Source organism: Octodon degus, unplaced genomic scaffold (assembly GCF_000260255.1).
Source record: "Octodon degus isolate 3935 unplaced genomic scaffold, OctDeg1.0 scaffold00083, whole genome shotgun sequence".
In the NCBI taxonomy this organism is placed as follows: domain Eukaryota; kingdom Metazoa; phylum Chordata; class Mammalia; order Rodentia; family Octodontidae; genus Octodon; species Octodon degus.
In genome coordinates this window covers 2,963,486-2,977,039 of record NW_004524659.1, presented here as the reverse complement: position 1 = coordinate 2,977,039, position 13,554 = coordinate 2,963,486, and the positions used below count along the sequence as shown (strand labels likewise).

Genomic DNA, 13,554 nt, shown 5'->3' with positions numbered 1-13,554 from the left:
CTCCTCCTCCTTCTCCCTCTCCCTCTTCTCCTCCTCCTCCTCCCTCTCCCTCTCCCTCTCCCTCTCCCTCTTCTCCTCTTCCTCCTCCTCCTCCTCCTCCTGCTGTGCTTGTCCTATGAGGTACAGGGAACATGTTAGGGATGAAGAACATGGACCTTAAGTTGTGTGTGTTGTACAAGATGTGTTCAACAGATTGCAGAATGGCCAGTGTGCTCAGGTGTGCAGTGAGGAAGATGAAAGTAATCGCGAAGATAATCTCAGCCCCGCTCCAGGCCCCCCTGTGCAGCACACACAGCTGGCAATCTGTTTGTCAATAAGCAGAGGGCGGGGTGTGAAAAGCTCAACACGTTTGGGAAAATCCTTCTGCTTTGATCCTCTTCTGGTCCCATCTAGGAGCCCTGAATGCCTGCAGACCTGGAATGCTACAGGCACTGGGTCGAGCAGCCAGTAGAATCCCCAGCCCCCAGGTGCCTGGCCACAGCAGGGGACCTGAGATTTGACAGAGATGGCATAGCTTATCTGAGCTTGATGATGAGCTCTGAGGGTTTCCCAAACTGGAGTCCAAGGAACCCTAGGGTTCCTTTGAGAAAATGTAGTTATTATTCTGCTGAGGATAGATAGAGGTAATAAAGACTAGGATGAGAGCTATGTTACCCTTTTTTTTTTTTCCTTAGGCAAAAGGATTCCAGGACCAAACAAACATTTGAAACTATCTCCTTCACCTACCCTAATTCCTCAGTGTGTCCAGGGAGACTGAGGCTTGGACAGCACAGACTCAGATTACCCAGTGAATTTGTGCAGAATGAGGTCTAGACCCATGTAAAAGGAAACTCAGCAGACACAGAAAGAGAATGCAGATGAGCCCCGTGGCCACCTGCTCCTCCCCAGCCTTCAAGCTGGTGCTGTCTTACAATGTTCCCTGCATTGCCACTGGTCTTCCCTTTTCGTGACAGACTAGGAAGTTGTTACAGTTGCTCCTCCAACATCCAGGAAAGGCTAAACAGAAAGCTCAGTGGCTGTGGAGGAAAAGGCCTGCCCAACTTTCCTCTGGCCCCTGTCGTAGCCTGTCTTCTGAGCTTCCCCAGGTCACATCCTTCCCTACCCAACAAAAGGCCAGCGGCTACTGAAACAAACCTGGGCTTTCACTCCTCTGGCTACTGGGATAGCCAGAGGACACCCTCCAGCTGTCGAACAAGGCTTTCTGTCCACGATGAGCATTGTGGGTATCCTGCAACCTCACCTTGTTTAGAGACTTCTTTCAGGATGTGGTGACAGGCATTCCAGTCTCAGTGACCTCAAGTGTTTCCTCCTTACCGCAATTTCACGTCCATTTCAGGTCCACAGAGGTCTGCGTTATCCTCACCCTGAGGCCCACGTTGTGGAGCTGCTGCCCCTGGATCACCCAATGACTGAGGCAGGGGAAGCGCTTCCGGGAACCTTGTGTTAGGAATTAAGTGTTTCCCTCAAGAGCCGGCACGCACTCGCCCCACTGGCTTTGGCCCAAGCAGATTAGGCGACTGTGCCTCTTTCTCCCTCGGATGAGGCAGTGTGACCTCACGGAGGCCTGGGAGGGCACGAGAAAACGTGGAGATGCGGCGCTGAGGGTGACCCCGGCTTCACTCTTCCTCTGTCTACATGCGAGCCCCAGGCTGATGGAGGTTGTCCTGCTCCGCAGACACAGAACCAAAAGGCAGAGTGTGAGGCAGCCCAGCCCAACGTGCTGTGAGAACAGGGCCAGGCGGCCCACGATAAGCACCCCATTCAGAAAGGGTGAGGGGAGTCGCAGCAGAGACTGCCCCTGGCTCTCCCAGGGCCTGCCAGAGAGGCATTTCTCTTTGTTCCCCAGAACCTTTTGGGAGCTTATACTCTGAAGCTTTAGCTCCCTGGCCCCGACTTTGCCCTCGAGAGCTTCTGCTGTGGCCCACTTCCAGTGCTCGTCGGGGACTAGGATTTCTTTGAAGACTTGCCAGTTTTGTCCAAGAACTTCCCACCCAGAGAGAGTTGGGAAGCCAAATGTGTATAGCAGCCTCAACCAGCGAGAGTCTCTTAAAATCGAGGCTGAGGTGGGCCTGGTGGTACACAGCTATGATCCCAGCGTGTGCGCGGCCGAGTCAGGAGGATCATGAATTTGAGCCCAGCCTGGGCTCTCTAGCAACTTAGGGAGATCCTATCTGAAAACAAAAAGTAAAATAGAACTAGGGGTATAGGTCAGTGTGAAAGCTGTGATTCAATCCCCAGTATATGCACACACACACACACACACACACACACACACACAAAAAAAAAAAAAAAAACTCCAAGCTGACAATTTTGTTTGCAACATAATTCACTCAGGATGAGTCCTTTTCTTGTCTCCCCCGTGCCATAAACTGCATGTGCCAGTAACTTTGCCCAGTGTTCTTGCTAAGATAAGGTCTCCTGACCACTTTCTTTGCTGCCTTTGTCCTCACATATCTCTCTCTCCCTTGTTCCTTGTTTTTTGTTGTTTTTTTTTTTCAATTTTTTTATTTTAAAGTAATTTTACATAAGTAGCCAAGATAGTAAGAGGATTCTCACGTACCCTTCACCCAGCCTGCAGTGGTAATGTCTTGGTAGCTGTAGCGTAAGTATCAAAACTAACCTGTCTGCGCGTTGCTTTTCTCTCCCACAGCCTGTCATGGCCCCTCTGTCTCTCTTGGCCTTTCATGACCTTGATCCACTGCCTTTTAGATTATTCCCCAACTTGGGTTTGTTTTTTTTTTTTTAATCTTCCTCCTGATTAGTTTTTAATTATGCACTTTTCTGAAGGTTCAAAACCACCAACTTGCTGGGCATGGTGGTGCATGCCTGTCATTCCAGCACTCAGGAGGCTGAGGCAGCAGTGTGGTTGTGAGTTCAAGACCAACCTGGGCTACAAAGTGAGCTCAGGCTCAGTCTGCACTGCACAGTGAGACCCTGTCGCAAAAAGACAAAACAAGCAAACAAACAAAAACACCAACTCTCCATCCATCCATCCATCCATCCATCCATCCATCCATCCATTCCTCACACTGAAGATTGAATCTGAGACTTTCACACTGAGCTACCTTGCCAATGTCCCCTACCCTGATCTTTTAAATTGTTGAGACAAAGTCTCCATAAATCATTACATTGTCCAGGTTGGGCTTGAATTTCTGATTCTCCTGCTTCAGCTTCCCAGACTGCTGGAATGACGGGTATGTCACACCTGGCTATAATCATTCTGATTTATGCTTTCATTTTGGAGGAAAGTATTGTTTAACAAAAACAATGAAAACTCCTTCTCTATCTACACCAAATCCTCAATTCGTATAGGGAGACAGAGGCCCAGGGAGCAATCCAAGATCTAAGAACTAAGAACAGTGAAGATCTTAGAACAGTGAAGACTTTCCTCCACAGAAATGGTGCACCCCCCTGAGCACACCACTCAGGGTTTCATGGCGTCCCTATCTTTCCTCTGGTGCTGTTAATCTTTATCACTTGGTTTGGGTGGTATCTGCCAGCTTTTGCCACTGGCCATTTAATAACGATCTTGAGGGAGGTACTTGGAGGCTATGTAAATATTCTGTATGTGCTCCAACTGCAGCCTGCTAATTTCAGCACGCATCAGCGGATCCCACTTGCAAGAATCATTACAGTTGTTACTGAGCTCCATGTGACTTTCTGCTTCCCTCCTTTCTTCTCCATTTAGCAACCAGGATTCTTCTGTAGAGACTAATTATGCCCTCTGTCCATTTATGTATTATTTATAATTGTTTGCTCATGCAGACCCATGCACATATAGTATATGAGGTGAGAACCCAACACCGTCACTCTATTTTGTTGCCTGAGCCTCCTTCTGGGTAGCTCCTGGGCCCTTTCCACCCTCCTCCCTCCTTTCCTAAGCAATCTCTGACTTCCTGACCCAAGAAGGAGCTGCAGCTCCTTCTTGGGTCATCCCCACTCTTGGATTGGAATCAACCACTCCTAAAGAAGCTCTGGATCCTTTTCTTAAAGGATCCTACTTAGAAACCAAGATTAGGGCGTCGGATGTGTCCACTGTTTCTGGACCACCCCTGCTTCTCACCCACTTGGGCAACTCAAAATATTTATGTAGACACTTGCCACACACATGTGTGTGTTTATGTCTGTGTCTCTGTGCATGTGCCTTTGTGTTTTTAAAGTGAATTCAGGAGCCAGATATGGTACCATACCCTGTAATCCCAGGACTTGGGAGGCTGAGGTGGGAGGAGTGCTAGGAGTCAGAGGCCAGCCTGGGCTACACAGTGAGTTCAAGGTCTACCTGAACCTCAAGTGAAATCCTGTCCCCAAAAATAATTTTTAATAAAAAAATAAAGTGAATTCACACTATTATCTCGAATTACAGCCCACCATCACAAGGTACATTCCAGTTGCCCAACAGTAAGAATCTGACTCTCTTTATCCAAAATATACTCATTGTTCAGTTTTTCCATACATATAAAGTACTTCCAGGATTTCTAATCCACATCCGACGAGGAACAATTCCCCGAGCGTAGACAGCAGCAGAGTTCTCATAGTCTTCACGTTTACGTGATCCCATGAAACAGAATATTTTCCTAAGTAACTTGGGTTTTTTTTTTTTCTTTTTGTTTTTTGGTTTTTTGCGGAACCGGGGATTGAACTCAGGCCCTTGTTCTTGCCAGGGAAGCACTTATTCCATTGAGCCATCTCCCTGGCCGCCGTAACTTGGGTTTTTGAGGAGAGGGTTTCCTCCCCATTTCTGGCAGTGTGATCACACCACTCACTGATAGGACTATTGGATTTATTTGTTGTAGTTGCAGCTTTTGTTTTCACGCTACCATTTTTTTCAGCTCATAGTCTGTAGTAAAATTCCTTCTGTGGACTTTGACAAATCACTGGTCAAGTGTTCACCACTGTATTCTCTACCCAAGTTCCCTTCAGGAGGGCCTCTGCGCTCTGTCTCCCTAAGCCCTTACTCTTGATACCATCTATCTCATTTTGCCTTTTCCAAAAATCCCATAAATGGCGTCATAAAGCACGAAATCCATTGATCCTGGATTCGTTCACTCGGCAAAAATGCCTCTGAGAGCAACACACCTGGCATGTCAGACAACAGCAACCAAAAGAGACGATAACGATATCTAAAAAAGGAGCAACATATATTTGTGTGTGTCTTTAATTTGTTCCTTTTTGTGGCCAAGTAATATTCCACTGAAGAGAAGTACCCAGGTTTCTTGTTTTAGTCTTTTCAGAGGTTAGAGACTATCTCTGCTATTTCCAGTTTGGAGACATTATGAATAAAGCTGCTATAAAAATATGTGTCTGTAATGGAGCATTATTCATCCACGAAGAAGAATGAAATCAGGAAAATGGGCAGAACTGGAAATCATTCGTTTAAGCAAAATATCCTGCACTTAGACAAATGTTGCATGTTTTTACATATATGAGATATAAATAATAAAAACAAAAAGATTTCTTGAAAGCAGAAGGAAGGTTAGTAGAAAAGGGAAAAGAAATAATGAGAAGGAGACAAAAAGGGGCTGGTGAGATGGCTCAGTGGTCTAAAGCACCTACTTAGAACAAGTTTAGCAAAGCACAGGGACCGCGCTTCAATCCCCCAGCACCACATGCCAGCCAGCCCCGCCCCCTGGTGGGCTGAGCTGGCCACACACACACACACACACACACACACACACACACACAAATAAATAAATAAAATTTTAAAAAAAAGGACCCCAAAATGTTATAGGCTTGTGTCCAGTATTCTGTATAACTAAGATGTACTAATTTTTGTGTGTGTGTGTGTGTGTGTGTGTGTGTGTGTGTGTGCTAAGGTTTGAACTCAGGACCTTGCACTTGCCAAGCAGGTACTTATGCCACTGAGCTGTACCCCTGGACCAAAATTTTTCACTTGGCTGAGTGGGACTGGTACAGGAAAGATTTTCTTTCTTTCTTTCTCTTTTTTTTTTAAATATATTTAATACAGGGTCTCAGGGCCCCCCTACACAGATCAGACTCGTAGTGATCCTCCTGTTTCCAGCCTCCCAAGAGCTGCAGTTACAGGCCTGCGCCACCTCTCCCAGTCTCAGTTGCGTGGGCGCGTGCCCGGGGGCGGGGCCGGCTCTGCACGCCAGCGATCGAAGTGACTGGTAGATTGCCGGCGCACTGTCTCTGCCAGCACTTGACGCTGTTGTCGGACAGGATGATGCAGCATTTCCTTAAGGAGCATTTCCTTTAATGACTGATGAGGCTGGGAGTCTTTTTGCGTGTGTGTTTGCTTTCTGTATGTCTTCCTTGGTGAAATATTGATTTAGGCCTTTTGCTTATTTTAAAAGTTGGGTTACTTTCTGTCTTGTTGTTGAACTTTTGAAGTTACGTATATATGCAAACACTAGTCTTTTGTTCCAAGTATGATTTGTAGATATATTTTCCCAACGTCTTAGGTTTTTTTTTTTAATTCCCTTAATACTGTCTTTTCCAAAGTAACAGTTTTTAGTTCAATTAATTTTTTTTTCCTTTTATAGATTATGCCTTCAGTGTTAGATCAAAAAACTGGAAAGGAGTCACTAACAAGTCACTAAAAACTGCCTAACTCAGTCACTAAAAGGTCCTGCTTTTTTCTTATGGAAGTTTTATGCATCTGAATTCTATAGTTAGTTTTCTGGGTATAGGGGCAGGAAATATAGTCTGGGCCAAAGTTCATTTCTCTGCATAGGAATACACAGGTTTGCTCTTGCTATTTGCTTATATTTGGCTCTGTTTTAGAACAGAGTCTTGTGCCGTACATAGTCCAGGCTAGCCATGACCTCAGTTGGTGAGAGCTCTGACTGATCTCAGATTTGTGGAGATCCTCCTGTCTCAGCCTCAGGCGTCCTGGGATTACAGGTGTGCACCATTATGTTTAGCTGGGAATATCCAGTTTTTGTTTAAGTGTAAAAGGATCGTCATCAAAAGGATCATCATTTCTCCACTGAACTTCCTTCATAAAAGTCTTACACAAGTCACTTTTTGGACTCTATTCCATTGATCCATATAGCTACTATTTTACTAGTATCATGCCTTGATTAGCATCTAGTAATATAATACATTTTATAGCAAAACTTGAAGCCAGGTAGTGTTAATCCTCTCGTTCCATTCTTTTCCACAATTATTTTCACTCTTCTAGTGTCTTTTTATACAGTTTGCCATATAAAACTCAAAAACAACTTGTTAATGTTTATGAAAATGCTGGATTTTGAAAGGGGTTGTGATCAATCCCTAAGGAGAATTAACGACAAGATTGAATACTCTGCCCCAGGACCAGGGACCCCTCTCCATTTACGTAGGTAGGGTCCTTGGTTTCCTTCCTCAGTGCATTGCGGGTCTCACCACACAGATCACCCTGCATCAGGTGGACACCTAACACATCATCTCTGTGCTATGGAAAAGGCACTGTCTGTAACTCTTGTGTGTGTGTGTGTGTGTGTGTGTGTGGCCAGCTCCGCCCACCCTGGGAGCAGAGCTGACACTGCATGTGGTGCCAGCGATTGAACCGATTGAACCGTGGCCCCTGCGTATTTGCCTACACTTGCCTAAGCAGGCCCTTCAGACTGCTGAGCTATCTCGCCGGCCCCACGTCTGTACCTCTTGAATCACTTTCTCCACTGCTAGCACTTAGGAGTACAATTGCTTCCTTAGTGCTGGCTCTGCGTTTTGCAGTCTCGCTGAATCTACTTCTTTGGGTCAGAAGCTCTTTTGTAAGTTTTCTGGAATTTTCTACCTGGATAATGGTATTGTATACTAGTAGAGGGATTTCCCCCTATTTTTCCAATTTCTGTGCTTTATTAATTTTCCTCCTTGCCTCCATTATGCAGTTAAATAAGAACAGCAGAAGATGAAATCATTGCCTTGTTCTTGATATCGGGAGGGAAATGGCCCATTTTTCAGGATCATATATGATGCTAATCACAGGAATTTTGAGGCTGCTCTTTACAATGTTAACAAAGTATCTTTTTGAGTCACATCTGTCACAGCAGCCCAAGGAGCTATAGGATCAGTGAAAACTGTTGAAAATTATGTGAAAAGTCTGACCATTTAAAGAGTCTGGAAATGGCACTAAGATTTTAGGATTAGGGAATGAAGAAAAGCTACTAGGCTCAGTAAAAACAGTGGTGGTCTGTGGTATTTGAACCAAGTCTACTCTCTCTTTCCCTCAGACCAGCTGAGCTGGAGGGAAGCCACACAGAAGACAGGAGGGGCAGACAGCATCGTGTCCCTCCTCCTGTGTACACAGGGAGAGGCCATCTTCTTTGGAGGAGCAGGGCACCAGCTTCTCTCATCCTTCCAATGATATGGTGCAGGACTGAGTTCCAAGCCTGAGCAGTCGGAGGTGTCACTGATGAAATGAGGCTTACCACGGCTGTGACTCACATTATGGGGCCACTGCAATCCAGACTGTCCCTGCCCTGGGAGATTTCCATGCATCCATTTATGTTTCTGAGTCAGGACAGGCAAACCAAGAAGACCCAAGGCTACTGTCTCCCCCACCACAGAGGTCCTGACACAGGGAAATCCCTCAGAGAGAAGTAGGTTACTATTCCCACTCTTAGCTGCAGGGCCACTTCCCAGGAGAAGAAATGGACCTTAAAAACAGAGAGCTCTGAGCAAAGAGCTCTGCATCCCTTCCCCCAAAGAACTGACTTTATTCACAATATCCTATGCATAAGCTTAAGCAAAATGTTACCCTCGAAAACAGTGCGGTTGGTGGTAAAAGGCAATCAGAAGGAGACTGATAGAATTTTTTTTTTACAGGAGATATAAACTAAACTATAGACCAGTTCATCCTCTAAAGATTGAGAGGAATATAGCAACTGGGAGGACCCCCTGGAATCAGAATACACCGCACTGACCTCAAGATCTGCCTCTTCTGAGAAATTCTTTTCTAATCATCTGTCTGCAGAGTGACTTAGGCTCTAAGGAACTTTTAAAGGCTTTTTTTTTTTTTGGTGGAACCAGGGATTGAACTCGGGCCCTTGTGCTTGCCAGGGAAGCACTTAACCTACTGAGCCATCTCCCTGGCCCCTTCTAAGGAACTTTTGACAGCAATAATACAGTCTGCTGAAGATTGGCAGAGATTAAAAGTTGTATCAGAAGCTTCCTATTGGTATGGTGGAGGGTGAAGGTAGGGAAGAATATAACAATAGACTAGGTGTGGTGGTGCACACCTGTAATCCCAGCATTCTGAGGGGTGAGGCAAGAGGATGAGGGCAAGTTCTAGCCTCGACTGAGGAAGTTAGTGATTTATCCAGAACCTATCTCAGAATTTCAAAACTAGGGCTGGAGATGTAGTTCAGTGTGAAGGCTGTGGGTTCAATCCCCAATACTTTAATAATAATAATAATAATAATAATAACAATAATAATAATAATAAGCCCTAGGTGGGTAAAGACCAGTACCCATCATAGGAGGCTACAAGATAATAGCTAAAATATCCAGTTTCCAAAAGGATTCTAGTATTGATTTATACGATCTGAAGAGAAACCATCCCTGTTCCATTTTATGTCTAAGATGTTTGATATTCCGTCAGATAGTGAGGTTCAGCTCAATTGCCTATGTTATAGGGTAATAATATCATTAAGCTTTTCTTCTGGAGGTTAACAACTTAAATTTGCAGACCAAAAATTAGAGGAAAAGAAGGGCTGCAAGGACAGCCTACATTTTGGCCCTAGCCTTTCAAGGTCGGTGAGGACTCAGGACATAGAAGAACCTGTATTGTAACTCAGTTGTGACCCAAATTTTCTGATCAAGGAGATTATGGGGCCACAGAGGAAAGTGATTGAGGATGTAGAGTGTGCCTAAGGAGAGTCGCATGGAGAGAAAACATTCTCTCAGGCTTTCACAGAGAGCACACTGGCCAAGCAATGGCTGTGACTCATCCACATGGCTGACACTGACAAAGGATGTACAAACTGCAGTACAAGGTTTGAGGGTAAATCCTGAGGGAATTTGACTGACCTTGTCAGATACAAAAGTTACATTTCTTGTTAAATAGATCATGTTTTATCTTGGTCTTAACCATCCAGCAGAAAAGTATAAAAACGATGTATAAAAAGTAAAGCCATATTAATATGCTGAGTTGTAAAAGGCTCAAGTCAACAACTTCTGACACTGCCAGTCCTACGGATAACCCACTACTATTATGGACTACTGGACTATATTGGATTATCTTGCTGAATTTGTGTACCTACAATATTTAAATGGCAATGGAATACCCCTCTCTGACAAAATTAAACAAAAAAGGGATACAAATGAAGGACCATTTTGTAGCTGTATATACAAAATAGTTAGGATAGATATACAGCTACTTTCTCTTAATTCAATGAGAAGAAAGATTTGTACTAACAGTGTTGGGACAGAATATCCTGTCTGCATCTTGTACTATGAATAACCACTAAGAAGATAACAATATGCGATGTATTAATTATCAAAACTGTCCTACTAATTGGTTTTGAAACAGTCTCATTGCTATTTCTCAATAAAATTAATTTAAAAAGACAAAAACCAAAATGATTCCAACACAGAAATAAATATACTTCAGTTAAAAGAAAGCAAGCAATAGAAATACTTGTAAGGGTGAAAAAAATGTCATATTTATCAGAAAATTACCTCAAAGTATCCAATGAGCATGTTTTCAAAGAACTAAAGGAAACTGTGGCTGAAGAAATAAAAGAAGACATGAAAGCAATATCAGATCAAACAGAAGCCATCGGTAAAGTGATGGAAATCATTTTTAAAAACTTAAAATTCTGCGCTTAAGTAGTACAGCAAGTGAAAAAATTTACCAAAGAGCTCCCCAGTCGACATGAACAGAAAAGGACAATTAATGAACCTGAAGATAGGCCAGTGGAGATCACGCAAGCTGGAGAACAGAGAGAAAAAAAAAACAGGGAAGGAAGTAAACCAAGCCTCAGAGAAACATGGGACACGGCTAAGTACACTCACACACGTGTTAGTAGCGGTGCCAGAAAGAGAGGAGACAGAGAAAGGATCGGAAGATGTAATCCGGTAATATGTCAGGCTTGTGACTTCAATGGACGCAGAATGCTCACCAATAATACCACAGAAAGAAGGCTAATAATAGAGCTGTATAGTAGTGTTTCTCTTCTCACTGAAGTAGAGTTAATGTAAGTATAAAGTTGATTCTGATAAATGAAGACGTATAAGGTCATCCCAAAACCAGTCAGTGAGACAATAACATAGAAGTAAACATAGCCACTACGTAACAAACATAGCCATTAATAACATAGTTATTAATAGTTTGATCAGACATAAATAATAACAAATTATTAAAGAAATTAAAATTCTACATAAAAAAATATTCTGATGCAAAATGCAACAGAAAATGAAGAACAGATTAAAAAAAAAGCACGAAGGATATAAAGGGAATAGATAGCAATTGTAAACCCACCGTATTAAGAATAACCTTAAAGGTATGGACTAAACAATCCAAATCCTGGGCATGGAGGGAGGACATGCTACAACCCCAGACAGCCAGGACACAGAGGCACTAGGAGCACGAACGTTTTAGCTCTGCCTCTGAAACCTACCCAGACCCTGATTCAAAACACACAGATACAAAGGGCTAAGGGCATAGTTCAGTGCTGCTGGGGTTCAGTCCCCAGTGCTGAGGAGAGAGAAAAGTGGGGTAGGAAGAGATGGAAGGAGGGAAAGACAGAGACAGAGACTAGTCGGACAGACAGACAGACAGACAGACAGACAGACAGACAGAACTCCAAACAGAAGGCAGAGACTTGCAAACTAAGAAATAAAATCCAACTATATGCTGTTTCAAGAGACACATGGCATTGAAAGATTTTACATAAAAGTAAACAAACGGGAAAAAAAATAGATCTTGCAAATGAAAATCTCAGAAAATGCTGAAATACTGCTAACAGACAAATTAGATTTAAGCACCAAGTGTTACTGTAAGGAAATGTCTTTTTTATAATGGTAAAAGGGTCAACTAATACAATTATAAATGATAACAAAGAATCAGCACCTGTGAAGTAAAAGCGGGCTGGGATAGAGCAACAAATGACTGATCAATAGTACTTAAGAATCGGAAGTTTTTCATGTCCTCCTTTCCAAGATGATGAAAAAAGGAACAACGGTCGTGCCAAAAAGGGCCACAGTCGTGTGCAGCTTATTCGTTGCACGAACTGCGCCCAGTGCATACCCAAGGATAAGGCCATTAAGAAGTTTGTCATTCGGAACATAGTGGAGGCCGCTGCCATCAGGGACATTTCCGAAGAGAGCATCTTCAACGGTCATGTGATTCCCAAGCTGTATGTGAAGCTGCATTACTGTGTGAGTTGTGCCATTCACAGCAAAGTGGTCAGAAATCGGTCTCGTGAAGCCCACAAGGACCAAACTCCTCCACCCTGATTTAGATTTGCTGGTGCTGCGCTACAACCTCCACCAAAGCCCATGCAAGGGGAGCTGGGGCTTAATGGACTGAAGAAAACTCTCTTGAGAAAGAAATAATAAATTGAATGTTATACTTTAAAAAAAAAAAAAAAGAACCTTAAGACCCATTTCCAATAAAAGATGGAGCAAATTGGCAGATGCAAAAGAAATAGAAGAATTGAGCATTATATACCAACTCAATTTAGTAGACACCTATGAACAACCTATCCATCAGTAGAATACATATGCTTCTCAAATACATATCTCAAATACATATGTAACAAATCTCAATAAATTTAAATGGACTGAGTAAGGCAACGTATGACCTTTAAACATGACATGAAATTAAAAGTCAGTAACAAAGAATTCTGGGAAAGTCATAAATATGTGAAATTCAAACATCACACTCTTATGGAAATTATGTCACTAAAGAAAGCAAAAGGTAAATTTAAAAATATTTTACGTGAAATAAATAGGAAACAGAACATATCACAACTTACAGGGCTTGCATTAAAGCAATGCATTGAGAAAACTTTATATCTGTAAATTCTGATCTTAAAAAAAGAAGAAAGATATGAAATCAGCATAATCTCCCACCTCAAGATGTTGGGAAAAGAATAATAAGAAAAACCTAGTTAAAGAGAGGAAATAATAGAGATTAAAGTGATAAACAATGAAGGAGAAAAATAGAAAAACAATACAGAAAATCAAAAAACCAACATTGGTTCTTTGAGAAGATACACAATATTTGTAAACCTTTAGCTAAATGGACAACTTTAAATAGAGAGAGAACTCAAAATATTAACACTAGAACTGGGAAAGAAGACTAGACATGGTGGTACAAATCATAATCCTAATACTGAGGAGGCTGAAAACAGAAGGATCACTGAGTCCAAGCTGCATAGTGAGACCCTGTACCAAAGGCATAAAAAAAATGGAAAAGAGACTTACTTACTACTGACCTTACAGAAACAGAAAATATTGTAAATAAGTACTATGAACAACTACATGCCAAAGAATAAAATAATTTAGATGAGATGAGAATTTCTTAAGAAGACACAAAGTAACAAAACTAACTCAAAGATAGACCATCTCAGTAGATTCTTATAATAAACAGAGATTGAATAATTG

General features: G+C 42.7%; 1 pseudogene; it reads left to right on the top strand.

Moving 5' to 3' along the window:
* The first annotated feature begins 12,117 nt into the window (after window positions 1-12,117).
* LOC105742922 overlaps window positions 12,118-13,554 on the top strand; it is a 61,372-nt pseudogene continuing 59,935 nt past the window's right edge.